Here is a 15,056-nt window from a genome sequence, read left to right as displayed (position 1 = left end):
CTTGCATAATGCATGCAGCAAGTCTTGTCTTCATGCAAAGACTATATTTAGATTATTTTACAAGATCAACTAATACCCATGGCTTAAGGCTGGGTGTAATGTTATTTTATTAAGGACAGTCAAAAGTGACCGAAAACACTTTTGTATCTTAACAGAATCTGAGTAAGCCAATAAATACCAAAACTTGAAAACCATGTCTCAATTTCTTTCTGCATCCCAATAACATAAAATCCTAGGGGCTACACTCAAGCTTGTGTTTGAGTCGTAGCCTAAAATTTAATTTGTGAAAAACAGTGTATGTTTTCCTTTTTGAAGCATGATGAGAACAGTTACTAATCATGCATCTCTAACTTTCCCTCTATCTCTGGAATCCTGCTTTCCTATGACTTGTTGCATGAGAAGACTCTCAGAGACCTGTAGGGTTTTATATCAACACAGTAATGGATCAGTTCGGATCCGTTAGGAAATAATCAAGCCTGTGCAGTATATTCAGATGTTTTCTGCGGGTGAGCCCTCATCAACCCGCAGGGTGCTGAAGCACTTGCACGCATACAGCTGTCAGCTGATGAACAGGTTGGGGGAGGAAGAGACAGAGAGCGAGAGAGAGTGTGTTAAACACTTGTGTGTGTCAGCAACTCTGTCACCACGGTGGGCTGTTGTACACTCAAAGTCCTTTCCTTCCCACCATTCCTGCTGATTGTAGCCTGCACTGCAGGTGAGTGCCAGCCTTAAGCTTCATTAATATTAAAAATCAAACCCACCATCAGGAATCAAGCTCAGCTGAGCTGGAGAGCTCATTGTGGGTTAGCTGGAGGATTCCTCCAGCTGTGTGTATGAAAAGAGAGATCTGCAAAAAAGGGTATGAGGTGTGGGAACAATTCCTTTTGTAGGGAGAATGAATAAAACAAAAAGACACCAACTATAAAATGTAGGACATCGTTTCTGTGCTTAGATTAATTTAATGCTACAGTAAACACATTCTGTGAAATTAGAAATATTCTGCATTAGCCCGGTCCCTGTGGATGTACAGTAGACAAGCAGCCTACTCTAACCTGACGCTATATGCTAATGAGAAGTGACACTAAGGATGTGGCTGATTTCCAGCACGACCCCAGGAGTCGCTCTGCATTAGCAGGGATGACGGATGATTTAAGGGGGAGGCAGAAAGTGGTATCTCGCTGAGTGACAGTCAAATGAGGGGAAACATAACTAAGGCAACGACTCTGAGAACCAGGAGCTTGATTACTTCAGCGTTCCCTCCTTTGTTGCTGCTGAATTCATGCAGACTCCCCAGCAATATTTAATGAGAAAAAGATGTAGATGTAGATAGTCCAGCTGAGTATCTATTAGTGCTAGGAAAATAAATGTGTGCATGTTGAAGGATTTGGTACCAACATGCTGTTTATTGTAATGTTGCACGTAGGATGTGCCAATGCAGTAACAGCAAAAACACTCCACAGTCCTGAAAAATTATGCATCGGTGCCATTTATAGACTTGTAGCCTTTCTCAGTTGACATTAAGCGTTTCTATCTGACATTTAACTGGTATATTGTACAAAAATGCCAAGGTCAAATAATATCACTTGGCTCCACCAACATTTAAGTCACCATCAACTTATTTTTTCAGGGCACCACAACATTTCATTGCTGTAGGTACAGTTTCTTCAATTTTCTTAAAGGGCACATGTCATGCTTTTTCAACTCTTCCTTTTGACCTATGCTCAGACTTGCAGATCATGACAGGCACATTCATGTCCATGTATGTAAACAGAGAAATATGCATAAAAAGAGTGAAAGACAAAATATTAAGCGCAAGGGAAAGTTTGTGAAAAGAGTGATGATGTTATGTCTCATATTCCAACTCAGGCATATCACAATGGCTACCAAACACAATATAGTGACAGCAAAGTCTTCAGCTTGAATTTGGTTTCATGAGGTAAAAGATTTATATGGCGGTTCATCCAGTTTGGAGTAGGAAGTCAGGGTAAATATTGTCTGTTTGAGGACGTTTGGAGATCTAGTAAACAGGCACCATATATGGGGATATATAAGCACTCCATGATTGCCTACTCTGCCTGTAATTCACACAGGTTGAAAAGATTATATGTAGCCAAATTGTAGTTCAAATCAGTGAAATTTCAGATTCAGATTAGCAATGCTCTGGTTCCCACCAGTGTTGTTGCTCTGATTCATAAAAGAGTCAACCCTCCCATTTCTCTAACAGCTGTGTCACCATCAGAATATTTTACATTAGCAAGCCATGAGCTGAATGTGTAAGTCTGAGTTTTCTACATATAATCAGTCTGAGTTGTACTTGTGGTGATTGTAACTCAGTGCTATTTACAATCTGAAAAAGATGGACTCATCACAGCTTCTTGTTTATCGATCTATGAATGTGTATTTGGTTTGTAAATGGGATCGGAAGAATGTGGCTGTAGTGTAAATGTTTCAGCAGAAAACTGCTGCATAGAGTTGCTCTGTTTACTCAAGAGGTTTTAACAACACCCAATAAGGTAGAGGTCTTTCGCTAATACTATTTAAGTCCCAGTGACATGATGTCATACACCCAGTCGGGGTGGTTGGACAGGAAGTCAAAATACTCAACATTATCTTCTCATGAGAGAAAAATGGTACACATATATAATGTGTACCATTATATATATATGTATATATATATATATATATATATATATATATATATATATATATATATATATATATATATATATATATATATATATATACATATAAAGCCTTCTCTTACCTTCTGTATCAAAAACAATGTTTTTAAATTGGTTAAATCTGTTTGAAAAACCAACTGGAAAGCTGCACGCACTGTGATTTACTTATGTTTTATACCTTGAGGGTCTTCAGGTTTTGTGACTAAATATGACCTTTTAAATATTTACCCTCAGTTGCTTTCGACTGACAGAACTGCACTCTTAAAAAAAAAAAAAAAAACAGGAAACCATAGCTCTAATTTGATTTCAAATGCAGCCATTTTAAGAAAAGTATCCCACTGTTCTCTCTCACTCGATCAAATCACCATTTCCTGACATTTAAATACCTAACCATCCTTGTTTGGATAATAAAGGGTTTTCACAAAATTTTCTCCCTAGCTGATGGCATATCACTCTGGAGGACACCATAAATGATGGCCTGCTGAGTGTATTTTGTGCTTCCGGGGGAGCAGGATAAATGGTTTTCCGCAGTTGTTTAAAGGACAGAGATCTGTGAATGTTTTGTGGTATCTTTTGCTTTCTGCTGAAACCATTTTTATTTATTTATTTATTCTTTGCTCGGAAGGCTGTAGACACTTTTTCCTGAAACATGTTAGCTTACCAGAGTCTGTGCTCCACTACTGGAGTCAGTTAATTACCACGTCATGTTTCACTCAAATGAACATGTTTCACTCAGATCTGGAGACGTTTCAAAGGAGAACAACAAAGCAAGCACACTACTTAACATTTCCCATACATATCAATTTACATTACGCTGATTCAGTAAGTAAGTACCTAAAGGTGAGGGGTCGTGTCAGCGCCGACGGTGACCCGGGTCCAGGGGAGAAGTCTCAGCGTGATGCTGTGGAGTGGCTCATGTTCCATGATGTCTAAAAGTCACAATCCCTCAGGAAAAGACGACCAATATCACATTAACCGCTGAACCCCGCCGACCTAAACGTCGGCATGATGAAAACTTAAAGGTCAATATTTTCTCTTAGTGACCTTGAAATGAATAGTTTGCAAAACATATTCGCTCAATATTTTCCTGGTAACCTTCAGCTACAATTGAACAGTTATAATTCCAATAAATGATCCACCTCAGTGCCAGGAAGTTACTTAAAAGCCTGGATGAGGTTCAACAACAAACAGCACTAAAACATTCTTACACTAAATCAGGACAAAAAGCAGAGATTACACTTTTTGGACTATCAAACTTTCACATCTCTCAAAGCTCTGAAATGGGGCCTTTGGGTTCTGAAAATAAACTTTTTACAATCAACTTTAGTGCAATATTTGGCAATGTTTTCCCATTTGAAAGGCAATTCCACACAGGTTTTCCAATTAACGGTTTATGCTAAAGTGGCCTCATTTCTCTCCTGGACTTTAAAAAAGTGATTCAAACAATAATCTTATCAAGACATGCCTATTGGAATAAATACACAACATGTTAGTGTTTGCTGATCTTTCCTTGCCCCTCTGTAACTGGACCAGAATACTGACAAGCAAAATTACCAAGTCACTATTTTAGCTTCTGGCTCTTAATTTATTTTAAAACCAATTTTAGGATCTTATATTTAATTTATTTTTTAGGTTCTTTGCTTGTTTGTTTTTGGGCAATGAAAATGTTGATCACTTCTAGACATTTCATGACATCACACTCTGGGACTTTATCGTTCAGGATGCATGTAGCATGACACACTGCACGCTGGTTTCTTCCCAGGATGGATTAAATATGATATACTTCATATATCTACAGGGCTGTCACAAATGAAAATGCCAATGTGGAATATTAAGAGCTAACACATTCACATGCACAGATGCTCAGTTCTGTAAATAGCCCAAATTATTTTAATCTTTTGCCAAAACTCTTTCTCAATTTTATCAGCTTCACATTTAGACATAATTCAGATGGGTTACGGATTACGTCAAGCAGCGTGTCAGAGATTGTTGGGAATCCTTGTGTCCGCTTTGAGGGATGCTAGCAAAGCCTGGACTGGGCACGCCTGCCAGAGGAAGCCATCCGTGGCCTCTGTCCTGGGCACCGTGCCACAGGTCTATTGCTGGACACATGAACTCTCGGGAATGCTAGGATGAACAGTAGCCCACTGTGTGATTAGATCGCATGTTCTTTTTTATGTAACACAACAGCAAAATGAGAGTGTAAATATCAGGTCTGCTTGGTCAACTAAATGGGAATCTGCAGGCAGTATCAGTAGTCGTCATGTTGATAAAAGAGATTGAGAATTAGACTAGCTTGCTGATGGTAAATGAAACATTATACCTTTGTCTATTTAGCACAGAAATTAAATTGTTAAGATGGTTTGTTGCTTTAGAGAGCTTTATATTTGTTGGCCATAAGTCTCATGTTTTTTTTTCCATCTGTTGCAATCACAATGTGTGCTTCTAAAAGCTTCTGCTCTAAAGCTGTGTGCTGTTATTTTCAACTCAGACAGTCACAAGATCTACACAAAGTATCTGACAGCAGAGAATATATCACTGTATTGTCCTCAAGACCAGGAGGAGATACAAAAAATTAGAAAATCTGATTTCAGATTCTTAATCTTTGGTCTGATGTAGGATCAAATAGTTAAACTATAACTTGTTTGTTATATTTATTGTGTTGAACAGCTTTCCTTTTTTCTTTCTTTTTAAGTTTCAGGGCAAAAATTACTCAGATACAGCATGTAGCCTTGGCTGCATGTAGAAGGTTCTTGGTTTGAAATCCAGCCTGCGGTTTTTCTGCATGGAGTTTGGACATTATCTCCACCTCTACATATTAATATTGGAGGCCAGTCCAATAAGCTGTGGCTCTGGGTGCATGTTTTGGGTCATAGACCTGCTGGAAGGTGAACCTCCACTTCAGTCTCAAGTCTCATGGCCTCCTAAAGGTTTTCTGCCAGCATTGCCCTACATCTAACTCCAAGTCTTCCCGTTAACTCTGGTAAATGTTTCTTGGCCCCGTTGAAAAATAGCATCTCCACAGTATGATGCTGCCAAAACCACATTTTACCAATAGGACGGTGTGTTCTGGGTAACTTGTAGTATCTGCTTGTCAATCTGTCTGAACTGTGATTTAGAAACTATTTTTCTAAATCCTAAATCACTTCTTTCCATTTTATAGTAGCTCAGACAGATGTTTAGCTGCATGCAAAGGTTTTCTTTACAAGTTCAGGAAAGGGCATGTTGTCTTTCATGCAGCAAAACAGTCTAAGGCATTTGAAAAAGGTCTCCCACCACCTACTGTTTAACACAGCAGGTTTTTTTTTTTTTTGTTACTTGAGTTGGGTGCACTTGCTTGTGATTGGCAAGCCAGTGGATAGAGGTTCAACGAAGGCTGGGGGCACACCTGAGAGGCTTTGGCCCACTTGTTATGCAGTTGGCTCTCCAGGGGCAGAGAGGAAGGACGGGGTTTGAGTCTCGGCTAATCTAGTTGGCAGATGACTGACGTCTCCCGCGTCCATCAAAGTGTGACCCGGGGCATACTTTTAATGAGATCCATTCCACATGACAGGCGCCACCTCTCCCTGGGCTGTCTGACTGATCGCCTTCTCTGTTTCAATCAGGTTGCTGTCTACATGTGTTGTTGCTTTATGTACAATGTACATGTGTCTATTGAAGCGTCTTGGAAAGAGGAATCGTACCGAGGCTATGAACAACTCTTGGATGTGTTTGTTTCTGAAACTCCTCCTTTGATTTGGACAACATCCCATTGTGATCTTCACAGAATAAAAAAGACGCCGGATCTAAAGGCTTACGCTGCGTAAAATTTAGGAAAAAATAAATAAAAAACACATGCAACAATTGAGAGAAGAAGCTTTTCTGTGCTGATTTAATTTGGATTAGGAACCCATCAAGCAGGGAGGTTGTAAAACACATGTTGGGAGAGTCAAACCCTCTGCTTTAGCTTGACAGAGAAAGTAACAATAAAACAGGACAAATCTTCAGAAGAGGAGAAACACATGGGGTCTGCACTCTCTTGGCTTGTCCAGCATTGCTCAATCTTTGTAGTAACCATCGCAGAGCGCAAAAGCTGCTAACCATGTGGTCTGAAATAATGAAATAAATGTGTCTGCACTGTGTGAGTTATCGGCAACAAAGGGAAGAAACTTTTCAGTCAACTAATGACAGATTCGAGCAAAAGACAAACACACAAAGTCTCGAGCTCTTGTGTTATAGAGGACATAAGCAGCGAAGTCGAGAGACAAATTATCCGGCTGACATCTTCACACAGAGAAGATAATTATGTTGGCTTACTTTGGCTTGCAAATGCTGGAACGACTGGTTCAACTGGGGGCCTCAGCTTTTTGGGGGGGGGGTAGAATTTGGCTGCCAGATGTGCCCAATGCTGACAGCTGTTGGAGGCTGGACACTGTCCTATGACACTGGTCATAAAATAGGCAACATGCTTGCATGCCCATTTACAGTCTTGGTACAGCAAATGAATAGATTTTGGGATAGTTTTATTGATAAAAAAGACTAAATTCAAATAAACTTTTAAATAAGTTATATGGCTAATATAAGTCATGAATAATAATAATATGCCTTTTGATTGCTTTTTAAAGCAGGTGAGTAATTTTAAGTGCTTTTTGACAGGAACAATGCCTTTGTAGCCACACCTCTTTAAAACACAGGAACTGATTACCTTATATAACAATATGTCATCTGGTGTTTTGCCGCTAGTTTGATAAGAATGGTGTGAGCATCTGTACTTCACCAACAGACCTCAGCCATACAGTGAAATGAGGGTAAGAGCCATCAAATTAAAAAGACTGGGCTTCTCCTTCTCCTTCCATATCAAAAACAGGTATATCTGCATATTGTTATACAGAGACTTGGCTTCAAGAAAAAGAGCAACTGACTCAACGGAGCACACCCAAAGGTTCATTAGCCAAGGTAGAAGTCTTAAGAGATCAACAGGCAAACCGGATGAGCATGCTGATGAGAAAGCATGCATTGTACTGTTTACATTTATATGCAAGTGAAAAAATCCGTGATTGCTTTTCCAAGCAAAAATGTTTTGATGTATGTCCTGCATGTCCCAGATTTGAGGAGATTTTGTTACAAGCAATTTGTAGACTCTATAGCGTTTAAAAACTGTAAAGAAGCTTTTTAAAAGAATAGCATGCAGGTAAAACTACCAACACCATCGATGTGGATTGTAACTGCATGTATAATGCAGTTGGACTTGTACGTGTAGGTCATGCAATAGTGGTTTCAGCTGGAGGAGTCTTTGTGTACAATAAGTAGATGTTGGATTAGCAGCTACTGTACTGTGTCTGTCTCACTCTGTGGGGCAGAGAAGAAGGAGCATGTGTGAACATCTGTGCAAAAAAAAAACAAAAACACAGTGATAGAGGAAAATTGGTTTAGTTACAACAACTCTATTTTCATTGTTCATGTTAGAGACACATTCAGAAGATTTGTCTCTAACATGACAACATCTCAACATCTACAGCTGTTTTTATTCCTCATAATTCTAACACTGACAAATGTCGAGATGTGCTATTTAAAGCTGTCGCTTTCTAATAACACTTGTAGTAGAAATGATAATGTAGATGCTGTCTACAATATGCAAGTATATTATTCTGTCAAATGATGTCTTTCCTTATCTTGAGATAAGGATTATTATGAATGCTCTCTTTTTATTGTGATTGTGCACATCATGGTCATGGAAAACAATCATTTAAAGCGTCAAAAACAGAGATAGTACCAGTCAATATTTACTGTTCAGCTTAGTCTATTGCCTCCTCCAGCTTCATTCATAGCTTTACCCTCTCCTTTTCTTTGGTCAGGCTCAAACTGAAAGGCTGTGGGGACATTAGATGTTCATGTTATAACCTCATTGTTAGGGCTGCACAATATATTGCAAATTTATCATCATATTTCATGTCAGTCTATGAAATATACATATCGCAATAAGTTTGCTCAACATTTAAGTACCATGCATTCATTTTTCTCAGTAAAAGCTTGTTTTTTGAGATGGAAAAAAATAAATTAAAAAAGTTTTCTACAGCCGGATAGACAACTTATTTTCTGTGGTTCATGTTTGCAATGAACTCTAACAGAGAGACATTTTTAATTAATTAATTGTTTATTTATTGTAAGTTATATACTGATATTTAAATTTTCACCTGCATCATTGCATGTTGAATATTTCCCTGATATTCTGCATTTCTTCTTACTGACGTATTTGTCCTGACTTCCTCCTCCTTTTTTTTCCTCACTCAAACAATTATCAGCAAAGTCTCCATCATCACGATCACTGCTTTCTTCCATTGTGGAAAATTAAGGTCCTCCATGTTTTGTCAGCCTTCTGCTGAGTACTCGGCTATTTTATTCTGCTTTTCAAAGTTTTCAACATAAATCTCAACATCAAACATTGAAATTAATTTAACTATCATTAGCACAACCAATCATCAAGAGAAAATTGTGTAAAAAAAAAATGAGTAACAAATTAAACATGAAACACACAGTAACAAATGAATAACTTGAGTTTTTTGGAAGAAGAGAACATTGACGGGAAAGCAGACGGTGATAAGACTGAGTGTCTCTCCTCTGGGATTGACTGGAGAGCCACCGACAGTTGTGACATCCCTCCCACAACATTTCCACAGCTAATTAAATTGCGAACTAATCCACAGAGAAAGACATAGTTTAGAGGAGGCTCTTGATCTCCTATGCCGTCTCCAGACAACGTACTGCAGGGTCTGACGCAGCTCGACTGGTGCAGAAAATTCTGGGAACAGATGTCAGCGAGTATTTGCCGTCTTTCTGTAGAACTGAGAAAACCTTAATCTGCTGTGGATGTCCGCAAACAAATTTGTCATGTTGAATACCCTATTGCAGTTGGAAAACCCCTTATCTGAGTCCAATTAGCAACACAAAGTCAAAGCTGTGAAACCTTTTGTCTTGCATGACTGGTTCAGATTGTTTCCAGGCACGGGAAACAATCTGAAATAACCAACTTCATATATTAGTAGTAAATATTGTCTCATGCTTTCCTCTTCCTCCAACACAAGTATCCAAGTATTGGACATGGATACTTCTTGTGAAATTCTTCTTTGTTTCTGTGACACATACAAACTTGCTGGAGGTTCCTTCTGTGTAATTTTGGATTCTTGAGCCACCTGTTTCACAGACTCATCAGAGCGAGTGACGACAGGAGGATGAGAGGGGAAGTCGAGTGGAGGGGGGGGGGGCAAAGTTCAAAGGATAAGAGACTGTGTCCATTTAAAAGAGAGCCGAAGAAAATATCTGTGAAGAAAATGTAATATGTTTTAGGTAACCCTCAACAACAAGTCTTGCACTGACTTTCCAGTGATATTCTGTTTTTTAAGAACAACATTGCAGTCATAAATCCAGCAACATTCACGTTCACTCAGATTCTCTCAAACCTGTCAAAACACCGACTGCAGAGGACGGCTTATCTGTCATCTTTCATTTCACATCATTCTGGTTATGGGGGAATCGAACCACTGATATTCACTAAGGTAAATGCTGACCTAAGTTACAGGAAGAAAGCATATTAACAGAAGGGTCCTAAATAAATCATACTTTTGGACACAGTTACACAGATCTGTGGCTGGGTTTAGAAGATGAGGTTTTAAAGGTATTTTTTTTTTTTAAGAAATTAACTGAGAATCTATATTTTGTTTATTAAATATTTTATAAAACATTTTTTTTAATAATTTATACGGGGGAAAAAATTGTGTGGCAAAAATCAGCCACACAGTACAAATTTAACTTTTTCATTTCATTCAGGGTTTTTCAAATATCAAACCTTGAAAAAATTAGGTGCACCCCAGAAATCCTAGAGGCGTATGAAATATGCTGACATTTACATACTAATTCTAATGTTTGCAACTAATGTTATAATCTGATTAGAACAATTGTATTAGATCCCTTGGCATATTTATCTGCTTAAACAGCTGTCTGTACAGTGAACATTTCAAACACACCTTTAGTTTTCTACTGTCCACCGTAAAGTTGATCATTACTGCAGCCTGTCTGTAATTATTTCTGCTTGCTGAGCGATTTGTTATTTGTTTTGCTGAATAGCCCAGCTAACTACTATACCTATAAACATTTATATGTATCTATGTAGCTTATGCTACATAAGATTCTTCAAGATTCTGATTGTGACATTTAGTTTAGCTTTTCTGAATAAATGACCGGAGCTTAGCATCCCAATTTTGTGGGTGTCAAGCATTTCTACCCTTTGCACTATGGACCTTGAACTGTCCTGTATCTACAAAACCCCAAGTTGGATTTCACAAAGGTTTCACAGGTTACTGCTGAATTTTTGTTTTTCCCTTTTCCCCTTTAAACACAGTTTACTTGTGTGCACAGATGTTTTCAGAAGGAGCGTTTCTCTTATAAGAGGTTCTTACTGTATGATCTATTTTCACACTGTAAACACCTGGTATTATTAAATGTTTACTGACTCAACACAAAGAACAGGGAAGACACATTAAACAGTCGTGTAACCTTTTTAACTTTTATGTTTTTAACTCACTGACTTTAAAAAAAAAAGGCAGAATGACGTGACTCAAACAAAAACAATGCACACAAAGGTTTTATTTTCTTCAGTTATGGCGAAACCTGAAAATTCGAGGCATTTCCCTGTCAGACCACAGAGTACAGTAATCTAAGCACAACTACTAATCCTCACTTTTTTGGCTTGGAGAAGAAAGCCGGCTCATTTCCTCTCCTGTATTGCCCTCAGGTCGGCGGCCATAAAGAAAGACACTGAGACAAGACTCACAGAACCAACACGAGATGGGAAAACTGTTACGCAACCCTCCCCCCCAGCCCACTTATGACTGGTATGGTTGTAGTGCTATTACACATAAAATCTTGCTTAACAATACCCTATATTTTATGCATGAGGTAGAAAAGACAGGAGAGAATGAGAGCTAAAATAACATAATGCACTCTTTACTCCAGTTGTGGAGATAATCCAGCGGGAAAGCAGCGGACGGGATCAGACCCCGCGGAGCCTGTTAGGAAACAGCTTTAATTCATACCAAATCATCCCACCACAGCTGCCCTCCTCCTCTTGTTCCCAGGCAGAATTCATGCGAGCCAGATACAATGAGACAAACTTTTATCATTTACAAAAGGCAGCTGTACCATTTTTAGCTCCGCAAAGCCCCAGCTGAGTCATAGTCAGCCTCCTTGACAAAAGAAGGAGGAACAAGAAAAATGACAATCAGCTAAACACGCGGAGATCTGGAGAATGCAGAGCGGGGTTTGATTTTTGTTTTATTATGAACAGCTGAAAAGTCTTGTCATGTGAGCATAACTAAAGAAAAAGAGAGGAAAGTAAAGCAAGAATGAAATTTACAACCTTGTGTAAGAATCCAGATCCACTTGTGAGACTGTTTCAACAATACAGTGTGTTAAAGTCAACACGGTCAATGTCTGGGCCGGCCAACAAAAATAGCAAATGTCCAAGTTGTTTTTTTATTGCTTGGTTCACAAACTGTGGTTTTAAATGGGAATCTAAAACCACGGGGTGAATCTCTCTCCTGAGGACATGAATGCACTTCATGGAATAACAGACAAATATTTCTCTATTTGTACAGCAAACACAAAATGTGTAATATTAATAAGAAATACCAACAAGTTCTCCGAAAACCTCACTTAAGGTTTGCAAGCAGGGTTTTTGTTTCTCATGATTTCTAACATTTCTTTCCCCGCTAATTAAATAACTAGAAATTCTACTTTCCACACATTTTCACATAGCAAAAGTTTTTACAGATAGATGTGACAAAGTGCTTCATTACAAGAGTCAACTCAACAACATACACAGTAAGAGAGTAAACAAAACTGACATGAAACAATCATTCATAAACTGAAGTATATATGTTAATTCAATTAAACTGATTTTTTTAATAAGGGCTTAATAACACAAAACTATCACATTCACACAACATAAATAAATATGTTGTGAAAATGTGAAACGTTTGACGCTATTTGATAATTGTCTTTGGTGGTAAGAAAGTCAAATCAGACGTCAATGCATTTGTCACCCTGAACAATCACACACCACCAACATACATTTCTCACACAGATTTTCTTGCAAAGCAAAGATTATTAAAGTTTATGCTTTAGGTTGTTTCGGTGCCATTTGAATTTAGGCTTGTGGACAGTTGTACGTTTCCAAACTGGACAAAAAGTTGTGTAGCAGTAGCACTTCTAAGTAGCTAATAAGAGAGCTAATATTTCTTATCTTGCTGTCTGTATCAGTCATATTTTCCTTTGGGTCAGCCGTTGCCTTATTTCTTACCTGGCTGGATTCAAACTAGTCATGAACTTCACTTAAAGCAGAACGTTGATGTAATGTGATTCTTTTGTGCTTTTTTGCACTCATAGTTTGGATGATGGCTTTTCCTTGACATCTAGGATAGTCCAGTCTGTGGAAATTTTTCTTTATAAACTTTCCTCTCAATAACTGCTTCAATTCTTCCTTTCTCAAGTGTTGCAGCACATGTCACCATAGTCACATTTGTTTTGTTTTTTTCTTTTTTTCCTTCAAAGATGGGTCATGGGTACATTTTGTGACATCACTGAAACAACAGTGAGACGGGGCTTCGAAACATGAGAACATAGCAACAGGACTATTTTAGAAGCTTTCCAACTTTAAATTTTAATAATTTATAACTGACTCATGCCTCATTACTTTTGCATTTGTACATTTTAAACACAAGTTGAGGTTTTGTGTTTATGGGGGGTTTTTTTTCCCAACAAATCACTTCATTATCAGATAGCCTACCTCCATGCCAATTCTGTGAATGGCACAGCAAAACAAAATCAGCAGCTGAACAAACTTAGTCGTCAGATGTGAGGTAGCTGTTTCCAGCTGTAGTTGTCTAAAACAGACAAGTTTTTATCCTCTAATTCATTTTTTTTCTCTTTCTGTCTGGCAGCTTTGTGATGGGGATACGAGTCTACAAAGTGCAGAGTTATCTTTTCCCCATTTAAATGCTAATGAGCATGCTGCAGTACCAGTCAAAGCACGGCAGAAACAGTGTGAATTTTTAATATCTCATCGCACCAAAAGGTAACAGCTCTCCTGGTGAGGTTAGAGGAATGAGTACATGTTCCCTCATTAAATTCAACACAAGTGATGTGTCCCTCCGAGTGTGCGGCGGGCCACCGTGTCGCAGCTTCCTCGTCTGCGTGTCTGTGGTCAATTTGTGTGTAAGAATGCGTGCACACTCACATCTGCCCGTTTCATTTGGGTGGGTGCAGACTTCCAGATGTGCACAGCGGATTGCACTTGATTCCTCACCTCATTGGTAATGAACAGCTGTTAATTGCCTCCCGAACACGAGGGGCAAGCCAGGAGACGGGGATTGAGCTCGTCACAGCATGTTAATAATTACTTTATGTGAGTGATTAAGCCACTGGTGGTAAAAGGTTGGAGGTTAAACGGTATTAAATGTGATGACAATCGTATTATATAATGACGTCTGCTCATGTGCAGCTTCAATTTGTTGTTCCTGTATATTTGCCACTTCTGTAAATGATTTTCTTTTGCCTGTTTTTATATTGATGATGCCTTACAATGCCGACAGACAACTACCGGTGGCATTTGAATTATTTATGCAGTGTTATTGCAAGTCTCTAGAAAAAGAAAATTACATTTTTAAATAAACATGTTCAGCTGAGAGTCAACCTCATCCAGTACCTTGAAAACCTTTTTTTGGATTGTGTCACCTTCCAACCACAAACTTCAATCTGTTGCTTGTGGATTTTATTCAATAGACAAAGATAAAGTAATGGTTAATTGTGAAGTGGAAGACAAATATATTTTAAAAAGAATACTTTTCAGAACAGCCTTTCTCTGAAATGAAACCTGCAGGACTTTTGTTCATTCTCTCTTCCTTGGAGATGCTACATATTAGTCTAGTACATGTAGGTCAAACAATTCAACTTTGGTTTCATCTGACTATCATGTAGGAGACGTTTCCTGTCTCCTACATGATAGTTGCAAACTGCAAACAGGACTTCTGACACATTTCTTTTAGCAATAGCCTTTTTCTTGAAACTCTTCTAGAAAGGCCAGATTTCTAAAGTTTATGATTAATAGTTCATTGCCCCACCTGAGCTTTAGCTCCTGGGTTACTCTGATGAATGTTTTCCTTGCTTGTTCTGTCAGATGATGCGGAAGACCTTGGCAGGTTTGTCAGTGTGAATTGCTGATTTTCTTTCAGTGATCGTGCTGGTTGATATTCTAAGCCTGCTTCAAATTTCTTCACATGTTTATCTCTGACTTGTCTCTTTGTTCTTTAATATTATTATTATTATTATTATTATTATTATTAT

Source organism: Poecilia formosa, unplaced genomic scaffold (assembly GCF_000485575.1).
Source record: "Poecilia formosa unplaced genomic scaffold, Poecilia_formosa-5.1.2 Scaffold2, whole genome shotgun sequence".
Classification (NCBI taxonomy): Eukaryota; Metazoa; Chordata; class Actinopteri; order Cyprinodontiformes; family Poeciliidae; genus Poecilia; species Poecilia formosa.
Note: the sequence above shows the minus strand (reverse complement) of the source record.